This window comes from Protopterus annectens, chromosome 5.part0 (genome assembly GCF_019279795.1).
Source record: "Protopterus annectens isolate FY-2018-M chromosome 5.part0, PAN1.0, whole genome shotgun sequence".
NCBI lineage: Eukaryota > Metazoa > Chordata > Ceratodontiformes > Protopteridae > Protopterus > Protopterus annectens.
Window position 1 is genome coordinate 505,526,855 of NC_056735.1, and position 22,044 is coordinate 505,548,898.

Below are 22,044 nucleotides of genomic sequence, written 5' to 3' on the forward strand. Positions count from 1 at the left end.
AAAGTGTAGAGCTTACATAGTTTGATGGCAATTTATTAATATTATTTCTTTTCCCTAAAAATAATCTTTTAACATCCATATAAGGGGTGATGGTATTACTGTTAAGTTGTCTTGTATGTGATTATAATTGATTTCTATGTAAATCTGCTCATGGGCTTGTTTCCATATAGGTGTGTATGAATTATTTAACCATAGTGTTATGTTTTTAATAACAGATGAGGTAATACATAAATCAATATCCGGTAAATTAATTCCACCATCTTCCCAATCTGGCAAATGTTTATTTAAGGCTATATGGGGTTTATTTGGAAACCATAGAAAATTTAAAATTAGTTTATTGTATCTTTGAATAATATATTTGGGAGGTGGCAATGAAAAATTTTGTATTAAGTATAATATTTTGGGAAATATGTTTATTTTAATAAGATATAATCTGTCTGCTGTTGAAAAGATATATTTATTCCAGTAACCAATTGTTTGTTCTATTTTGTCTAGTATTTTATTATAGTTAAATATTAGAGAATCTGTTAATTCATTGAGTAGATTTATTCCCAGATATAATAATTTACTTTCTGTTACTATATATTTGGAAAATCTTTTGTTTATATTATTTTTTTTTTACAATTACAGGGCATAATTTTAGTTTTGTTTTCATTAAATTTTAAGCCTGAAATATTTTGAAATTTATTCATGGAGTTAAATAGAGCATTCAAAGACTCATTTGCATCTGAGAGAGTTAATAGTATGTCATCAGCAAAGAGTTGGATTTTAAGGTTTAACATTTTATTAATACAAATGCCCTTTATGTTATTGTTTGATCTGATTTGATTTGCAAAGGGTTCTATGAGTAATGCAAATAACAATGGTGATAAAGGGCAACCTTGTTTAGTTCCCTTTTTATTGTTATAGGGCCTGATCTATATGATCCCAGTTTAACATATGCAGTAGATTTTTCATATAGTATTTGGATAAGATTATTAAAATTAGAAGGAAAGTTATATTCTTTTAAAACTAGTGAAAGAAAGTTCCAGTTAACTTGAATCAAAAGCTTTATTAATATCTAATGAGATTACATTTAAATTTAGGACTTTATGTTTGCTATAATCTATTAATGTTAGTATTCTTTTAATATTATCTGAAGTATTTCTTCCTTTAATAAAACCTGCTTGATCTTTGTGAATTAAGAAAGGAAGAAAGTGTTTGATCCTATCTGCGTATATAGCCATAAACATATTGTAGTCTATATTGAGTAATGATATTGGCCTATATGAGGAACACTGTTTTTCATCTTTATCTGGTTTGATAATTGGGGATATCAATGAATATTTCCAAGAGGGTGGTATATTCAAATCTTTATTGGCTATATCATATACTTTTAATAATAAAGATATGGCTTGATTGGGTATTAATTTATACATTTCTGGTAGCATATTGTCTGGGCCAGGTGCTTTATTTGTCTTGAGCTTTTTAATTTGTGATTTTAATTCTGTCATATTGATTGGTTTGTTTATAATGTCTATTTGTTCTTGTGTTAATTTAATATGAATATTGTTTTCTAAGTATTTTTTATATCCTTAGTAGGTGTATCTTGAGTATTTATGGAATTATCAATGTTAAATTGGAGTCTGAATGCTTCTAAAATATCATTTAGTTCCGTAACTCTTTTGTTAGTATTGGGAATAAATATTTCTTTTATTTGCTTAGATTTAATTATTTTTTTGTTCTATTAGTTAAGTATCTCAGGTGTGCTGAATTAGTAGAGTATGAGTTTATTTTTATCTTTTCTAAGTTAATCATAATCTTATGGTGTAGCAATTCTGTATACTTCTTATTGATTTGTGTAAGTTCTTGAACTTGAGTAGCATTACCCTTTTGTATTTCCAGTTTCAATTTATCTGCTTTGTTTTGTAAGTCTAGCATATCTTTATTCCATAACTTCCTTTTATTTATGTACCAGGATAATATCTTCCCATATGTAACTGCTTTTAATGAATCCCAGACATATATTTCTGAAATATCTTCTGTGTAATTTATTTCTATAAAGTTTTTGATTGTTTCTTCATAAAATTCTTTGAAATCTCTCAATTTTGTGATATAGGAAGGTATCCTAGTAATGGGATTTGAATAAAATGGTGTAAGCTCTATCTCAAAGACTATGGCATTATGATCAGATAAAGGACAATTTATGAATTTGACTTTGTCAATTTTTGTTATTAGGTCATTGGCAACATATATTCTATCAATTCTAGAGTTAGTTTTATATCTATGAGAATAAAATGTGAAGATTAGTGAGTCTGGTCCTGCAAATTCATTTATATCTTTTAAATACAATGTATCTATAAATTTTGATAGTGCTTTAGAGATGGGTTGTTTTCTTCTTTTGGATTTAGAATCTGTATCTTTTTCATTCATTATACAGTTGAAGTCTCCTGCCAATATCAGGCTACCCTTAGTTAAATGAATTATCTCTTCAAAATGCTGTTTAACTGTTTTTAATCCTAGTCCTGGGATCCAATATAGATTTACTAACGTATAGATTCTCTTATTTAACTCTATTGAAACTAGACAAAACATACCTGATGTATCTTGATGAGTAGTAATTATTTTAGGTGTTATAGTTGAGTTGCGAAGTAGTATAGCTACTCCTTTTTTTTTTGTTTTGTATTGAGAGTTTATTAGTACTGTGTATTTATTAATATTTAAGTTGTTTATATCTCTATCTAATAAGTGTGTCTCTTGTAAAAAGACTATTTGTGGTTTATGTAAGTTTATGTACTTGAATAGGCTTCTCCTTTTATTACTATTATTTAGACCATTAACATTTATGGATAAACATTTCATTTCCTAGTTTTGAGTTTGTTTTATGTGTGAGTTTATGTAAATATTGTTTATTCTTAGTTCCATCTTGGATACAGTATTCAAAAAGTTTTTCTTGTATGATTTTTGCATGTTTCTGAGTGACACCAAAGTGATAGAATAAAAAAAACAAAGAACTTCCAAACTTGTAATTCTTAACCTTAAAAACCATTCCCTATTGCTATGAGGTAATATACCTCTTCGTTTGGTTAGTGAATCTAACCAAACAAACTTTCTACCCTCACAAATAATATTTGGATCAGTTTCTCTTATCCTCTTAGTTTTAAATAAAGATAATTGAATAATATATTAAGATAATCTAATCAGCTAAAATATATACATATATTCTTTACTCATCTTATTGTAATTCAATAATACTTACTTCTAAGCAGGTTTCAAAAGGTACAAATATTTAGATTAAGGTAGTATCATTTCAAAATAATTTAGGGTATTAATAAACATCATGTTAAAATCTATAACTGTATATTTCATACATCTGTTGAAAACTATTTACTGACATTACTGTATAATACAGTACCATTGTTGTGCAATTGTTTTAGACTACTCAAGTCGAAACCAGTGTTTAAATTAATATTTGCAAAGTCATATTGGAATAAAAACATGAAAAGTTCTGAAACCACATCATATTTCATGTTTAACATAAACTGAAATGCGATACAATGTATAAGTATATTAATATTTCTTTAGTAGACATTAAATATGTTCCTCTGATTGCATTTTTCAGCTTTTCAATGACAATTCCCATGGCTGGAGACAACAAGATCACAATTTAGACAGCTCCCTTATCCAAGAGACCACTCATAATGTTGTTACCTGATTGAGTGTCTTGTTGCCAACACTTCCATCAACCCTCAGAGGGACCCTGCACAATGAAAACTGACACAGTACAGAGGTAAAACTGCAGCGCACTTGACCACACCCTCAAAGCAAACATCTATGTATATCACACATCAACTCCCACAGCTTAGACTGACACCCAACCAGTGCGTCTATCTGCTGACAACAAGTGCTGGAGATACAATCCTGACCTACTCAACACCAGTAATTCAATCCTATGACTGAACAAAAGTATACTAGAGAACACATCAAAACAATGGAAGCTGCCAAGATTCAAACCACCATGTACGAAAATATTACAGGCCAAAATTCCCAACCCATTTTGCAGCAAAGAGACAAAACGTATTCAAACCATGGGGTAACACCTTTACCACGTCAAAAAGGTGTCCAAGAAGCTTGTTTTTCCTCCAACATCGGAGGACAGCCACGATGATCCATGCACTGCAAGAGTACCATTTTATCCTGGCAATTGTTTCACGACTGTATATAGAAACATTTAATTCAAATCATTAACTGGCACCACAACAATATTTCTCAGAAAAGTTATTTTACAGCCAATGACCAGACAGAACGCATCATTGAGAGGATACATTTATCAAATGTCAAGTGGCCCAGCCATAATACAAGTGTCTCCTCAAATCAATCCCCAACGAATCTACTGCCCACCAAACTTGCAGACCAATACTGGCATCCTTTCATGCAGTCACATTGAAACACAAAAATACAGGTCCGCTGATCAGGAACAACCAGGCTCTCAACTGCCAAACAACACACCCGTCTGCAGAAAGGTCCAAGAATCATAGTTGCATTGTCAAGCATCCTTGTCCACACTAACAGTAACATGGTATACCCGCATACACTAGTATTATGTCATTCTTGATAATGTAAAAAGCCAGGCAATATTATAAGAAGGGTGAAGCCACAGCCAGGCAACATAACAAGAAGAGCACAGCCGCAGTCACCATTCAGATGAGCAAACGGGAACAGCATGAGCCATCTAAGGATGGATAGCCGTTGAGTACCTGCCACAATGCATGCCCATAATGCATGGCAACCCAGTAACAAATTAGGGTGTGGGCTAAGCCTCTCCCCCTTCCACTCAAATCAGATCCAACACAATATGTGTGTAGAACACAGATGCTTGACAAAGCCCAAAGCCACATGGGATATAAACATTGTATAATTAACACACGGGTCAAATCCACTGTTGTTATGTTACTCATTATAGTTGCCTATACAATCATTGCTTCCACTTTCTCCATCTAGTATACCATACCGCCATCTAAATGTTTGATTTGCCAAATGCACATCCAACCTTCTTGTTGCATCCCACCTGCCCACCCGAGGGCATACCTTGGCAGCAGGACATCAGTAGTATTCTGCAGGAGCACCAGCGTGGGAAATGGCAACCCTCCCCAAAACAAACCTGTCAGTTGCTTGACATTTACTAGTTTCTTTAGAGAATTTGTAAAACAGCAGTGATTTTATTTGCTGATGATTAATTTCTGCTTTTAAACTCTGCTGTATAAAACATAGTAAGGGATAGCTAAAATGTCTGGAAATCTAAACTGATAGAAAGACAAGCAGATATATGTCCTTATCTATCAAGGTGCTAGAAGACATCAGTAGCCATAAACTGAAAGTGCTTCAAAAATAAATATCTGTGTATATTTATATGAACCTTTTACATTATTTATGTTTCCTTAGAAGGAATTTAGGTTTCTGTATCTTTAAATGTGAACCTAGCTTATTTTCTGACTAGACGTCAATTAGAAAGAGTCAGGGGATGGCGTACACAAGTAAATGCGACAAGCAATAAGTAACTCAAGTTTCTAGTGATGTTTGTGGCTGTTAAATTGTCTCGAGAACCAAGCAGGAAAAGGTATGTGTTTTTTTTTTCTTTTCCCTCCTCTTATTTGATGACAAACTCATGTAGTGGCACACAAGCACTCTAGTTTATGGAGTAGTGTTCACAACTGTCAAACTTTGCATTTTAAACATGCTATGCCTTATTTCTCTACAAAAGAAAAGACAACAGGATATCTAAGCTAGTCACAAGCATCTTTCAACTCCGGATGTCTGGAGCCACAACACACCTGACTTATAGCCTCAAAATATCACTTAAAACATATTTTTTCACTGGACTATATCAGTATGTGCATATGGGTCAAAGGCAGAACATCTTTTAAGATTATTTAAAGTAGTCTTATGATACATCCTAACTGAAATACTTCATTTCAAAAGCAACACATTTCTGCCCAGCATTAGCGTTTATCCAAACAGGGACACTTTTAACTTATAAAAGTAATACTATCAGGGATGTAACTAATAATAAGTTATATAGCAGCCATTACTATACCTATTAAGCAATATAACCATATACTGATTAAAGTATTATAAGTTAATGAAGATTTAATAAAGAGAAGAGAAAAATAAAAACAACAAAACACAAAGAGAGAAAATAAATAAATAAACTATTTGGGAACATTATTATGCATTGATTACTCTGATTAAGAATATGAAAATAATAGATGGATAATAATGAAAAATAGAGTAATGTTTAAATTATGCTTAGTATATTGATGTGATTTGAGATAAATGTATTTACATTTATGCTAATTTTGACATTTAAAATATAATTGAAAACAGTACCTGTTTTGGTGTAACTTGAAGACAGTAAGAACTTTTCTTTTGTTGTTAGTATTATTATTTAGATTTTTACAGAATATAACATATGTAAGATTATTTGTACTTTAGTTTTTTTTTTCTTTTGCTCAACAGTTTTCCAATTATTTACTTCAGCATTTCTCTTGATTGTACTTATTGTCCAGTCCATAGATTCTTCATGTGTTAGGATGTTGTTGTTGGTAAGGTATTTTATTGCTGAATCTACTGTTTCAAAGATTTTTATTCCATTTGGTAGAAAAACTTTCAGTCTTGCTGGAAATAAAAGATGGACTTTCAGTTGCTTTTTCTTCAAGGTTTTTATTGGTAGAAATTCTTTTCTTTTGAAACCACCTTTGTAGAATAATCATTGTCAAATCTTATTAATGAATCATTGTATTTGATGGGAGAATTTGCCCAAGCATTTCTTAATATAAGATCTTTATCTTGTGTAGAAAAAAGTCTCACAATTATAGATCTCGGCTTGTTCTTATCCGGAGAAGAAGCATTTCCAGAAGCTGCTAGTGATCTATGCCCGTTCTATACCATATGAAAGAGCTTCAGGTATTTTTGTTACATCTGGTATCCAGGTGGTAAGAAAGTTTATCATATTGTCCCCTTCAGATTTTTCTGGTAGACCATATATTCTAATATTATTTCTTCTTGTTAGGTTTTCCATATCATCAAGTTTTTCTAGTAAATATGTATTCTGTTGAAGTAAGAATTCAGTTTGTTGTTCTTCTACTTGAACTCTAGTGTCAATGTCACTTAATGACTGTTCAATAAGTGATATCTGTCCTTTCTGCTGTGTAAACATTTCTTGAAGCTGTTCCAGTTGTTGTGAGCACTTTTCTTTAAAAGTATCTATTTTATTGTCCATCTTGTCGATTTTTATTGTAAGTTCCTGTATATTTGTAATGAGAGACTGCAGGTCTTTTTTGAGAGAAGAGTCTTGTGCTGTATTCCTTAGATGACTCATGCTGTAAAGCTGATATTGGTGCTGATTTTCCAGTAATTAATTTGACAGGAATTATTCAAGTTCTGACAATAACATTTTTCTTATAGATGCTCAGAGTTATTAGAAATAAGTTAGTAATAAAAATTTCTTCAAATTAAATATTATTTTGTAAAATTCCTGTCAGGAATTGTATTGAGGTAAGAGAGCTGAAATGAAGTGCAGCTATCAGTTCAGCATCCTAGCCACGCCCTACATGTCAATATTCCAATGATCAGTATTTCCAATAGCTGATAACTTTAGTTTTTGACAAAAATAATGCACATCGGACAGTTGACAAAAGCATTTTCAATAATTTATTATAAAACTATATGTGCAGATAGATTATCTGTAAAAATTACAAGAAAAACCCAGCGAAGCTAACATCTTCACAGTGAAATACATTAAACCTACTGTAGTGAAGGCCTTCCTTATAATTTCGAGTAAGTTGCTTGTTTGCGTGATCTTTATATCTTTTCATCCTTTTGATATAAGTATGGAGATAGATATCTAGCTTCATAGGTTCATAGGAGGTTACTAGGGTAATGGCCCTAGAGCCTTTACAAGCCTAGCCATATTTATCCTGAGTTGCCCCAATTTTCAGTGTTTAGATGAGTGAAGTTCACAGAGGTAAGGATCTATGGTAATTAATACAGGCATCCTTTGTCCAGGGTGGACATGGGCACCACTCCAGGAGTGAATATGTGGTCACCTATCCATTGATCTAGGTTGTATTTGAAGAGGGTCAGAGAGAGGCTCTGTTTCATGTGAATTGGAAGCTTGTTCCAGAGAAGTAGCAAGCTCTGGGAGATGTATTGATCTCTCCAGCATGACCTGTTCATGTCAGAGATTAGGTTAAGATCCCTGAAGTGAGAGATCCTCCTGCAGTTTGATTTATGAATACATAGCACTTCCATCAGGGCCGGGTCACAGACTGCCCTCTAAGCCAGGCACAGGTCACCCCTTAGCAACCTGTAGGAGACAAAATATTGTGACATGGCTTTCAGCATTTCCACTTGTTTTGTATACCCTGTAATTTCTTGGTGAGATATCTCAGTGGTCTCTGCAATTGTTGCAGGTGTCTAGTGAAGTACATGCCAAAGTGAGCATTGTACTTAATTACTGGTCTGATGAAGGCCATATATAATGGAATTATAAGATCCTTAGATCTAGGTACAATGCCTTTACTTATAAGATGTGCCACACAGAAGGATTTCATTATTACTGTGAATATGTGGTGGTCAAAGTTCAGATTGCTATCAACCGGAGTACCCAGATCACGTAACACTGGATCTATACTTGAGAGGTGCTGTCTACAATATAATTAGCAGGGATGTCAGCTTTTTCAAATGGAATAATAATGCATTTTTTTGCATTTAGCTTTAATCCGTGGCTTTGGCATCAATCATGTGTATACGTTAACCCTGTCTGCAATATATTAACATTGTTGGGGGACTCAATGATTGCTCCCAATTTGCAGTCATCAGTGAACTTGGTCAGCCACAGGACTTCTGAGAAATAAATTGTAAACAGTAAAAGATAGATAGATAGATAGATAGATAGATTGACAGATATACATATATATATATATATATATATATATATATATATATATATATATATATATATATATATATATATATATATATATATATATATATATATATATATATATATATATATATGTGTCTACTTGAATAACAAACCGCCACTTCACGACACCCAGAAGATCGAGGCGAACGACCGAACAGGTAGATGATCGAAAAAGCGATATTCCGACAGCCGAAAGACCGACAACGGCAACGTGTGAGCCCGATCCGGTAAGTGTGCGATAGTGACGGATTTAGGATTGGGGAGCGGACAGGTAAGTGTACGATAGTGAGGGATTTTAGGTTAGGGTGTGGGAAAGGTGAGTGTGCGGTAGTGTCGGAATTAGGGTTCCGGTAAGGTAAGTGTGTGATAGTGACGTAGTGTAGTGTAGGGAAGGGTTGAGTGTGTTAGGGTTAGTATGCGGGTGGAGTGAGTGTGCGATAGTGATGGGCTTAATGTTTTAGGGTGGGTTAAGTGAGTTAGGGTTAGGGGTGCAGGTAGGGTAAGTGAGCGATAATGACAGTGTTGAGGTTTAGGGGTGGGTTAAGTGAGTTAGGGTTAGGGTGTGGGTTGGGTAAGTGTGCGGTAGTGTCGGACGTTAGGGTTAGGGTTTAGGTTAAAGTTAGTGGATATGTTATTGTGTGCAATGTGTAGTTTACGTTTTTTGTGTCGGTGTAATGGTGTTCGGTGTTTTGAGTTGTTGGTGTTTGTCGGTGTTGTGTGTTTTCGGTTGTTTGGGGTCGGTAAATTCTGTGTCGATGAATCAGAAGTTCGGTTATACAAAGTAGACCCATATATATATATATATATATATATATATATATATATATATATATATATATATAGATATACATACATATGTATACACACATACATATATATGGATAGATTCATATAAATATACATACATACACACACTAATACTCACACATAAATATAGGGAGCTCTACTGTTTGTCACTATATAGTTAACCGACCCTCAGAACATCAGATGTAAAGTATTTGCTAGAGTCCTGTCATGGTAGATAAATTTGAAGAAGTGATAGAAAGTTAGTAAAAGGTTTTTTTTTTTTTTTCATTTTCTTCTTCCTCTCCAAGTATCTACAATCAAATTTGGTAGATTTTTTTATACATAGTTTGGAGTATAGGGGCTTGCCCCATTCAAAGAAAAAGGATTTTCATGTTCTGTTACCTTGGAAGTGTTTCTGTTTTGACGAGCAACTTGCCAGCATTTGAACAATTGTATCCTGATTAACTGTAATAAGGTAAATGTAACAAAATTATTCATAGTAGACCCATTGTATATATGTGTATATATATATATATATATATATATATATATATATATATATATATATATATATATATATCTATATCTATAGGTTCATAGGTAGGTACTAGGCTATCAGCCCAAGGGCCTAACTAAGCCTAGCCAGCAAGGTTCCATGGCTTACGCCACCAAAGAAAGTTATTTTTTTGTGCCACTGTCGAGCAGAGAAACAGAAGTGATCCCCAGGGTGTATTTCCTATTTCCCATCCACTCATCAAGATTTTTCTTGAAGAGTGCTAATGAAGAACTTTGCTTGACATAGATGGGTAGCTTGTTCCAGAGTATAGGAAGTCTCTGGGACAGGAATCTATCCCTCCAGCGTGTCCTGTTTATTGTGGTGACAAGCTTTAGGTCCCTAGAGCATGTAGCTTGGAGGGATTGGGATTTCTTTAGGTGTAGCATGTCCAACAGCTCTGGGTTTAACATAGCTTTATATGTTAGGCAGAGATCACCTCGGAGTAGGCAATATGCTACGGAGTAAAGTTGGAGTTTTTTGAGGCGGTCAGTGTAGGGCATTTGTTTGAGGCCAGTAATCCTCATTGTGAGGTACTTCTGTGGCCTTTCCAGCTGCTGCAGATGTCTTGTGAGGTACATTCCAAAAGGGGCATTGTACTCTATAATGGGTCTAATGAGTGTCGAGTAGAGGGGAACAATGACCTCTTTTTTCCTGGTTGAGAACCCTTTTATGATGAGGTGTGCCACGTAGAAGTACTTCTTGACTACTGTGGCGATGTGACTATCAAAGGAGAGACTACTGTCCACCTGGGTCAAAAGGTCTCTTATCATGCATTCGGTGTTAAGTAGATTGCTGCCTATGTGGTAGTTCATGGGTACAGAGTTTTTACCAAAGGGGATGACACTGCACTTTTTGGCATTGGATCTGACACCAGGTATCTGTCTCAGTGAGGCCTTTCTGTAGGATGTCCACATCATTTGGGGACTTGACTATGGCTCCTAGTTTGCAGTCATCTGCGAACTTTGCTAGCCAGTGGCCTTCTGTGTTAGCCTGCACTTCAGAGAAGTAGATACCAAACAGGAGAGGTCCCAGGATGGAACCCTGTGGTACTCCACTTGTCACTGCTTTGAGGTCAGATTTGGAGTCTGCAACTTTTACAGTGTGGGTTCTGTCAGTGAGCCAGTTGGCAACCCATCTTGTGACGTAGGGATTTATACCTAGTTTAGTGAGTTTCGCTATAATTCCAGAATGGGGGATGGTGTTGAATGCCTTTGCAAGGTCAAGATAGGCTGTGTGAACCACCTTACCCTCATCCACAGCTTTGGTGACTGCCTCAAAGAAGTCGATCAGGTTCAGGAGGCATGATCTGCCTTTCACAAACCCGAACTGGGTGGGATCCAGAGTTTGGAGGTTACCAATGTCTTTGTTTATGAATATATTCTTGACATAGCTATAGAATGCTTTGTGGTTGTCCATGGATTTAGTGGCGATTTTGTTTTCGTAGCTAGCTTTGGAGGATCTTATAAGGAATCTCAGCTTCTTACTGAGGCTGACCAGGGAGCTCCTCCACTCATGGGATTTTACTCTCTTTTGCAACAGTTTCTTCCTTTTGTTGTACAGTTTGTTTATGGCAGGGGACCACCAGATTGGCTTCTTTTTTTTGTAGGATAGCGTCTTGGTTTTGTTTGGGATAGCACAATCCATGCACTAGTGTATGTGCTTATAGAGTGCATTTGTGTAGGATTCAGCAGTTGTAACTGTATTGTACATCTGCATAGGTGTGATGAAGTTCACCACTTCTGCCTTAAGAAGCATGAAGTTGGCTTTGTAGAAATCTTTTACTGTGGTTTCCTGTGGGGGCGGGATATGGATATCAAGGGTGATAAGCTTATGGTCGGATTGGACCAATGAGGAGTTGACTTCAGGTGTGGAACACCGGTCACTCATGTTGGTAATGACTAGGTCTAGGATACCGTTGACCCTGGTGGGGTTGTGGATAAGTTGATCTAGGGCATTTGAGTTTATGAATTCCAGAAAGCGTTGAGCTAAGGAGTTGGTACACGAGTAGTTTTCCCAGTTAATGGTGGGGTAGTTGAAGTCACTCATTATTAGGGTGTTTGGTTGAACCCTTATATTTTCCAGTACATCAAGAAAAGAGGAGTGGGAATCCTGGGGCATGGTGGGGGATCTGTAGCAAGCCACAATTTGGATTGCAGTTTTGCCCAGAGTTAGTTGCACTTGGATAACCTTGGATGCATTATGCTGAGCAACTAGCCTGGAGGTGTGGATATCCTTAATGAATATAGACACATCTCCGCCTTTGGTGTTTCGGTCTAGGATACATGGCCGAAAAGAGTGGTATGAGTTATAGCCTGGTAGTGCAGGGGTGCTCTCTGGAGCCTTGAACCAGGTCTCAGTCACTGCACAGATATTGATGTTCTCCATTTTAAGGAGTGCCTCGAGTGAGTGCATTTTGAGATTTAGACTTCTAGCATTGAGTAGCATTACCCTCAGTTTTTGCTTGCCTGTTCCTGTTATGGTGGTGAATTTGTTATTTGAACCCTGCCTAAAAAAGGCACTATAGGGGCAGCAAGAGCCTTAGTCAGTATCCAGAAACCCAGGGGCGACAGGTGCAGGCCATCTGTGGCAAAACATTGTGGTCTGTCGACCATGTCATCCCAAGCAGACAGATACTGGATCCCCTTAGAATGACACCAGAAGCTTAGCCAATTGTTGAAGTCAATCATTTTGTCCTTGTACTGCAGTATCATTCTGGGTGATGGCAGAATGCTACTCAGGGCTAGGGTCATACCTGCCTGGGCTACAAGATTGGACAGCTCTTCCATGTCTCTTTTCATGTAGTCCAGGGAGGTATATCTCAGGTCATTCACACCAACATGGACAATGACAGAGTCATATTTGTACTTGTTGTGGAGTGACCTGAGTGCATGGGTTATGTGACAGATCCTGGCACCTGACAGGCAGCTGACAGTAACCTTCTCCTTGTTTAGCCTGGTGAGTGGGACATCATGTGCCTGACTATACAGTCACCTATGACTAGTGTGTTGGGTATGTTATTTTGCCTTATTCGCTGTGGTTGAGTTCCACACTGAGTCTGTGGGCTATGTGTCATTTGGGTTGTGTTGGGGGAGGTTGCTTGCGTTTCTGCTTTGGCGGTCTCTGTTGCTTAGACAGATTATTATTGAGAGCCTCCGTGAATGTTTTTATGTTACGATGTGTTGATTTTGGTGGTGTAGATTTAGTGAGACTATGTGATGAGTGTGGTTTGGTGCAAGTGTTTACCTTCTCCTCTTGACTGTCAAGTTCAGTCTTGATTGGAGAGAGCTTTACCTCCAGTTTGGATAAGTACATCTCTCACAGGTTGTAGTGTTGGGTGGTAGGAGGACAGGGTTGTCTGTGTACATGAGGCAATTTCTACATTGCCTCAAAATGCCTAGATTCATCAGATAGACAGGAGAGAACACTGGGAGCTGACCCTTGGACATGCCTGAATAAAAACTATTTTCCTCTAGATAAGTGAGGAAAGTGAGTACAAGAGCTGTTTTTCTCTAAGCAAGTGAGAAAAGTAAGTACAAAAACTGTTTTCCTCTAGGTAATGAGGAAGATTGAGTGCTATAGTAATTAGTAGCTTATTTAGTGCTTACAAGTTCTGAACAAGTGCTGAGCATGAATAAGCAAATTTAAGTGCAAAAACTAAAAATCTGTATCTGCACTAGACGAGTTACAGGACAGAAATAAGTGCAAATGCAGGCTTTCAAATCAGAAAGTTGAGAGAGATGGAAGATTGCCCAAATGGCCAATAACTACAATTTCTGGGCCAGAACCACACCTTATGTGGTAGACAGGTTACCTAGTGCTTACCACTCCCACTGATAAGCTAGAAGGCTTCCCTCCAGCACAGAAAGGCTTGGGGGGCTCAGAAGCTTACATACAGTCCTGGATACAGCAAATCTGTATCTGGAACACTAATTACAGGAATGGCAGGAAACAGGCTTACAGTTTTTTTTTTTTTTTTTAGTAGTAAAATCAATTCACATGCAGTGCAAGCTAGCGCACTTGAGTTAGATTAGATTATTAGACCAAACAGAGTTTAAAAAATGCAATTAAATTAAAAAGAAATAAAAGCAAGTGCATTAAGAGTTTATTAGGTAGAATATGGTAAAGAGATGGGACTAGGTGAGTGTGCCAGATCAAATCTACAGTGAGGTGGGCAACTGCAAAACCTATCAAATTTAAACTACAAAGCAAAAATAGGGAGGGTGGGTAGGAAAAGTTTCAACAGAGATCTAAGCAACAACTAACAGTACAAACTTTAAAACCAAAAAATATACTCAGCTCTGTATATTTGCCGATCAGTCTCTCAGAACAGTGAGACAACAGTTTCAACAGAGATCTGAGAACAATTAACAAACTCTATAACCAAAAAAAATATACTCAGCTCTGTATATTTGCAGATAGTCTGTAAGGCATACAGCTCAGCAAGCTCCTGCCTGGTGCCCTGCAGAGTTCTACAGCAGCGGAGTGACAAAAGAGAGACTTTGGAATGATTAAGTATCATTTTTCTGCATTTTCTTGCTGCCTTTAGCTAATTCTGCCTAAAACGCCAATTTTCTAGAGTTTCTGTGATTTAAAAAACTTGTTTCAGCTACATATTGTACTTATTTTACTGCCTGCACTTTAACAAAGTCATTTTTGTGTTTAAATTACCTGTTTAACTGTAGTAGGCTACACACTCAAGTGTGATAGCCATTTCTGTGCATTTAAAGTGTTTTTTTGATTGTATCTGCTTTATTTTCTGAAAAAAAAAAATATATATATATATATATATACTTCTTTTCCCGCCTTTCTAAGCTAGTATAGTCCAGTTTTCAGGTTAGTGCTGAATTCAGGGCTGTGTTATAAGTTTCTGTGTTTGCCCATACCTTACTTGGATAGAAGGAAGTTTCTCTGTTCACTGTGAGAGAGGGAGGTTTGAGCAGCCTATCTGTCCCTGGAGGAGTGGTTTCAGCCCAAAAAGTAGTAGTTTATTGGCCATTTTGGGCTAATTTCTATCTCTTTCATTTCCCTGCTATAAAACCCACATTTCTATGGTTTTGCACGCCGGGCAGCAACGATTGGCAAGGGTATAACTATTCCCGGTTCCACAAAGTCTACTCTTCAATTTTTCTCTTGCAACTAGACAAACTTTCAACTTAAGCACTCAAACCATTCACTTTTCATCCCGGCACTTGCTCAAAACTCATAGCAAGCACTAATAACACAAGCACTTAGGTCACTCCAGAACAAGTACAAACATGACTCTGTCATTGTCCATGTTGGTGTGAATGACCTGAGCCATACCTCTCTGGACTACATGAAAAGAGACATGGAGGAGCTCTCTGATCACGTAGCCCAGGCAGGTATGACCCTGACCCTGAGTAGTATCCTGCCCTCACCAAGAATGATACCACGGTATAGAGAAAAAATGATCAATTTCAACAACTGGCTAAGCTTTTGGTGTCATTCAAAGGGGTTCCCGTGTCTGTCAGCCTGGGATGGCATGCTCGACAAGCCATGCAGCTTCGCTAGAGACGGCTTGCACCTGTCACTCTTAGGCTTTCAAATACCGGCCAAGGCTCTTGCCACCCCCATAGTGCCTTTTTTAGGCAAGGCTCAAAAGACAAACCCACCGCCGTAAATAGCACAAGTAACAAAAAACTGAGGGTAATGATACTCAATGCCAGAAGTCTAAACCTCAAAATGCACGCACTCGAGGCACTCCTCAGTATGGAGAAAATCGATATATGTGCAGTAATAGAAACCTGGTTTAAGGCTCCAGAGAGCACCCCAGCACTACCAGGCTACAACTCATACCATACATTTTGGCCACAAAACCCGGACCAAAATACAAAAGGTGGGGAAGTATCCACATTCATCAGGGATACCCACTCCTCCAGGTTAGTGGCACAGCACAATGCTTCATAGATCATCCACATGCAACTAACAATGGGCAAAACTGCTATTCAAATTATAGCTTGCTACAGATCACCCACCATGTCCCAGGACCCCCACTCCGCATTCCTGGAAACACTGGGAAACATAAAGATCCTACCAAACACCTTGATATTGGGTGATTTCAATTACCCAAACATTAACTAGGAGAACTACTCAAGTACAAACTCCCTTGCCCAACATTTCCTAGAATTTATAAACTCAAACACCCTGGATCAATTGGTCAACACCCCCACCAGAGGTGACAACATACTGGAACTGGTCATCACCAACATGGGTGACCACTGTTCCACACTGGAGGTCAACCCCTCGCTGGTTAGATCTGACCATAAACTAATCACTCTGGATATCCACATTCCGCCACCACCCCTGGTCAAAGAAACCACCGTGAAAAACTTTTCAAAAGCAAACTTCACGTTACTTAAGACCGAGGTGGAAAGTTTCAAAGCCCCCATGCTAAAGGATAATGCTGTCAACCTGCAAAATCCTTTACTAATGCACTATATGGGCACCTACAAGAATGCATGGATCGTGCTATCCCAAACAAAACCAAGACTCACTCCTCCAAGAAAAGGAAACCAGTCTGGTGGACCCCTGCCATAAACAAGCTATACAGTAGAAGGAGGAAACTAATACAGATAAGAGTAAAATCCCAAGAAGGGAAGACATCCCTGATCAGTATCAGCAAGAAACTATGATCCCTCATAAAATCATCCAACGCTAGCTTAGAAAGAAAAGTCGCCAAGGACTCCAAAGATAACCACAAGGCATTCTTTAGCTATGTCAAGAATCTAAGTGGCAGTTCTCAGATCTGCTCAGAGTTAGTGCAGAATGGCACAAAATACACTGAACTGACCAATATAGCCAACATCCTGGCAGACAGGTTCAGTGCAAATTTCACCCCCCTCTCACCCCCAAAAGGGACAATAACTATACCAGAAGAATGTAGTGCCCCTGAAATCACAAACACTCAGGTTAAAATAGCCCTTTCCAAAGCCAAAAACACAGCATCAATGAGACCGGATGGTGTCCCAGGCTGCATCCTATATGAGCTCAAAGATGAACTAACCCCTCACCTAAACACACTGTTTAAACTAAGCCTCTCCACAGGCTACATGCCCACAGAGTGGCACGCAGCAACGGTTATTCTGTTCCACAAAGGTGGAGCCACAACTGACCCTGGGAACTATCGCCCTATAAGCCTGACTAGCTTGGTCTGCAAAGCTATGGAGGGCATCATCATGGATCTCATTAACAGAGATATTGGAAACCTCTAAACACTGGACCCTACCCAGTTCAGCTTTGTTAAGGGCAGATCATGCCTCCTAAACCTGGAGGACTTCTTTGAGACAGTTACCAAGGCTATAGATGAGGGAAAGGTGGTCCACACAGCCTACCTAGACCTCGCAAAGGCCTTTGACACCATTCCCCACTCAGGTATTACAGACAAGCTCTCCAGCCTGAAAATAAACCCCTATGTCACGAGATGGGTTGCAAACTGGCTCACGGACAGAACCCTCATGGTAAGAGTTGCAGGAGCTAGGCCTGACTCTAAACCGGTTGCAAGTGGCTTTCCCCAGGACTCAGTCCTAGGACCCCTCCTGTTCGGCATATACTTCTCAGAGGTACAGACAAGCACAGGAGTACTATGGCTGACCAAGTTTGCAGATGACTGCAAACTAGGGGATATAATTGACTCTCTGGCTGACACAGACATCCTCCAAAAGGGTCTCACTGAGACAGATACCTGGTGTCAAAACCATGGCCTCAAGATAAATGCCAAAAAATGCATAGTCATCCCCTTTGAAAACAACAAAGTATCCACAAACTACCACATAGGTGGTAGCCCCCTAAATACGGAAGATGTAATAAGGGATCTGGGGACCCAAGTAGATAGTAACCTCTCCTTCAATAATCACATTGCCAAAGTGGTTAGAAAATCCTTCTATGTGGCCCACCTAATCACAAAAGGGTTTGCATCCAGATCGAAAGTGGTCATTGGGTCCCTCTAAGCATCACTCATCAGACACATCATAGAGTACAATGCCCCATTTGGGATGTACCTTACAAGACACCTGCAACAACTGGAAAGACCACAGAAGTACCTCACCAAGAGGATCACTGGCCTCAAGCAGATGCCCTATGCAGCTCGAATGAAGAAACTCCAGCTGTACTCGGTTGCATACCACCTACTCAGAGGTGATCTCTGCCTGACATACAAGGCCATGTCCAACCCACAATTGATGGACATGCTCCACCTAAAGAAAACCATATCCCCTCGAGCCACACGCTCCAGGGATCTAAACCTCACGACAACAATAAATAGGACGTGCTGGAGGGATAGATTCCTGTCCCAGAGACTTCCCATGCTCTGGAACAAGATTCCAATCTACATTAGGCAGAGCTCCTCGCTAACCCTCTTCAAGAGAAACCTTGACGAGTGGATGGAAAACAGAAAGTTTACCCCAGGAATCACTTCAATGGCTCTGTTGGACAGAGGCACAGGGAACTAATCTAAGGGGGCGGCGAAAGCCAACACATTCCGGCTAGGCTTATAAATGCCTTTAGGCAGATAGCCTAGTACCTACCTATGAACATATATATATATATATATATATATATATATATATATATATATATATATATATATATATATATATATATATATATATATATACATATACATAAAGAGAGAGAGGTATCTGTGTGTTGTACATCCTTTGGCACACATGAAGAGAAGCCTCCTGCCCACCTTAATCACTTTTGCTAATCCCATCCATTACTCTAACCCTAGTCCTAACCCTAACCCCTATACATTATGTTACTAAAAACCCTGTCCCTATAATTATTAGACTGTGATGATCCATCTAATGTTTTAGTAATCATAACATCCATATAACCAATGGTGAACAATTTGGATTTAACAGTAAATGGAATACCAAAATGATTATTTAAATATTTACAAAGAAATGATAGTTGATTATATTCACCCTTTCAAACTAATCATACATCATGTTGGAAGTGGTAGATATGCCAATACAAGGGTAACAGAACTATTGATTTAAGATTAAATAAGGCAGTTATCATAAAGAATATGAGGAGATGTTAACATTTTGTAACATTAAATGGTGGTGAGTAGCTGTGTGGAAGATACAGACAGACTTTATATTTTGCGTTACTTTACACACATTTTAATAAATGACAATGTCAACAGAATTCCATGCTGATTAGTTTAGTTTTTTGCCAATACCCTGAAATAAATTTAAAGACTGAATCTTAAAGCACAATAGTGCAAATGACTCAGTACATGCTTGCATTCCTCTCAGCGCATTCCTCTCTATGACTCAAGTAAGAAGTATTCTTTTTTGAACTATAAACAGAGTTAGGTTCATAGGTTCATAGGTGTGTCCTAGGCTAAAGACCCTGGAGTCTTTGCAAGCGTAGTCCATAGGATTACCCTGGCATCATGCCACCCGACCTTAGTTCCTAGTGCCTATGTCGAGTAGAGCCACTGGAGTGAACCCCGGGGTGAATTTTCTATTTCCCATCCACTCATCAAGATTTCTCTTGAAGAGGCCAGTGAGGTGCTCTGCTTGACATGTATGGGAAGTCTATTCCATAGCATGGGCAGTCTCTGGGTTATGAACCTGTCCCTCCAGCATGTTCTGTTGATTGTGGTGATGAAGTTGAGGTTTCTGGAGCGTGTGGTGCGGAGGGATTGGGATTTCTTTAGATGTAGCATTTCTAACAGAGCTGGGTCAGACATGCTTTGTAAGTCAAGCAGAGATTGCCTCTAAGTAGGAGATATGAGACAGAGAACAGTTGGAGTTTTTTGAGTCTTTCCATATAGGACAAGTGTTTAAGGCCTAGGATCCTCTTTGTGAGGTACTTTTGTGACCTCTCCAGTTGTTGCAGGTGTCTAGTGAGGTACATGCCAAATGGAGCATTGTACTCGATGATTGGCCTAATGAGGGAAGAGTACAGGGAGACAATGGCCTCTTACTTCCTGGATGCAAAACCCTTAGAAATGAGATGTGCCACATAGAAGGACTTTCTGACCACAGTGGCAATGTGGTGGTCAAAAGAGAGGGTGCTGTCAACCTGTGTTCCTAGATCTCTTATAATGCCTTCTGTGTTCAGTGGACTACCATCAGTGTGGTAATTCAAGGGAACTGTTTTTTTCCCAAGGGGGATGATGACATATTTTTTGGTATTCAGCTTAAGGCCATGGTTCTGACACCAGGCATTGGTCTCACTGAGGCCTTTCTGTAGGATGTCATCATCACTTGGGGAGTTAATAATAGCTCCCAGCTTGCAATCATCTGTGAACTTTGTCAGCCACAGTCCCTTCGTGTTGGCCTGGACTTCAGAGAAGTAGATACCAAACAGGAGAGGACCCAGGACTGAATCCTGTGGGACTCCACTCATGACTGGTAGACAGTCTGACTTGGAGTCAGCAACATTTTCATTGCGGGTTCTATCTGTGAGCCGGTTTGCAACCTACCTAGTGATATATACGTTGATGCCTAGCTTAGTGAGTTTTTCTATGATTCCTGAGTGGGGAATGGTATCAAAGGCCTTGGTCAGATCAAGGTAGGCTGTGTGAACCACCCTGCCTTCATCCACAGCTCTGGTGACTGACTCAAAGAAGTTGAGTCATTATTTTGCTGAAAATATAGAAGCTAAAAATAAAACTTTATTTTGCTGCTGTAATTTTTTTTTTGTTGTTTTTTTTTTTTTTTTTTTTTTAGTTAAATCTTCATTATTTTGTATTATGTGGTTTAAATTTAGAAATATTTGAAACTACTTTAAGGAACAAAGTAGTGAGTGATTAACAGCCAGAAATGTTATGAAATGCATAGGGAAATGTGGGTGGGTAGACAAGGGAAGTGAGGTCCCAACTCTGCCTGTAAGCATGAAAAAGTCAGTGGGAATGCAAGGATGACCCTATATGTGACCCAAGATCATAGGTAAAAAGTTATATTTCAACTCAGAAGTTTACAGTTTAAAATATTCAAAAAGGCATTGTGGGTTTTTCAGTAGTGGCATATTTTCATATACATTCTGTGTGTGAAATAAATTCATTACATGCTTTTTAATTAGTATCAGGATTAGCGATAGTAATTGTCTTTTTCTGACTATTTATTTTATTTAGGTCTAGAATTTAGTATATTCAATGGCTAAGTAGAAAAACTCTTGTGCTGCTACAATTTTATTACACCGTAACTTATCATAGAACTGCAGAGTAGGAAATGCCCTAACGATAAACTAGATGAACCATCATTAATAAAAGTTTAAAAGCTCGGTTACTTGAAATGTAGAAATACTTGTTGATGTACTGTCGGTAAAACAATACATTAAGCTTTTTGTTTAGAAAACATGAGACGGTTTTTATAATAATAGGTTAGCAAGATGTTCAGAGTTTTTATTTTCCTCTCAAATGGATCAGCAGGGGGTATGTTGCTTTTGGATTAAATGTTCTGTTTGTTTCTTTCTTTTGGCTTTTCCTGGTTAGGGGTCGCCACAGCGGAACTCCGGTCCGCTAATGAGTGGTAGTTGATTTTTATGTGCCGAGTTACCAGCCCTGATGCACAACCGTCAACGGAGGTACACCCATTCACGCATGTCTCCACGCAGAAGACGCTCTAGCTGAGAATCGAACCGGACAGCGTCTTACTGTGAGGTGACAATGCTAACGCAGCACCACCACCACGGATTAAATGTTCTGTAACATAAAGTAATATAAAGACTATGCAAAGAATTCACTTTACAGTAAAACAGTTAA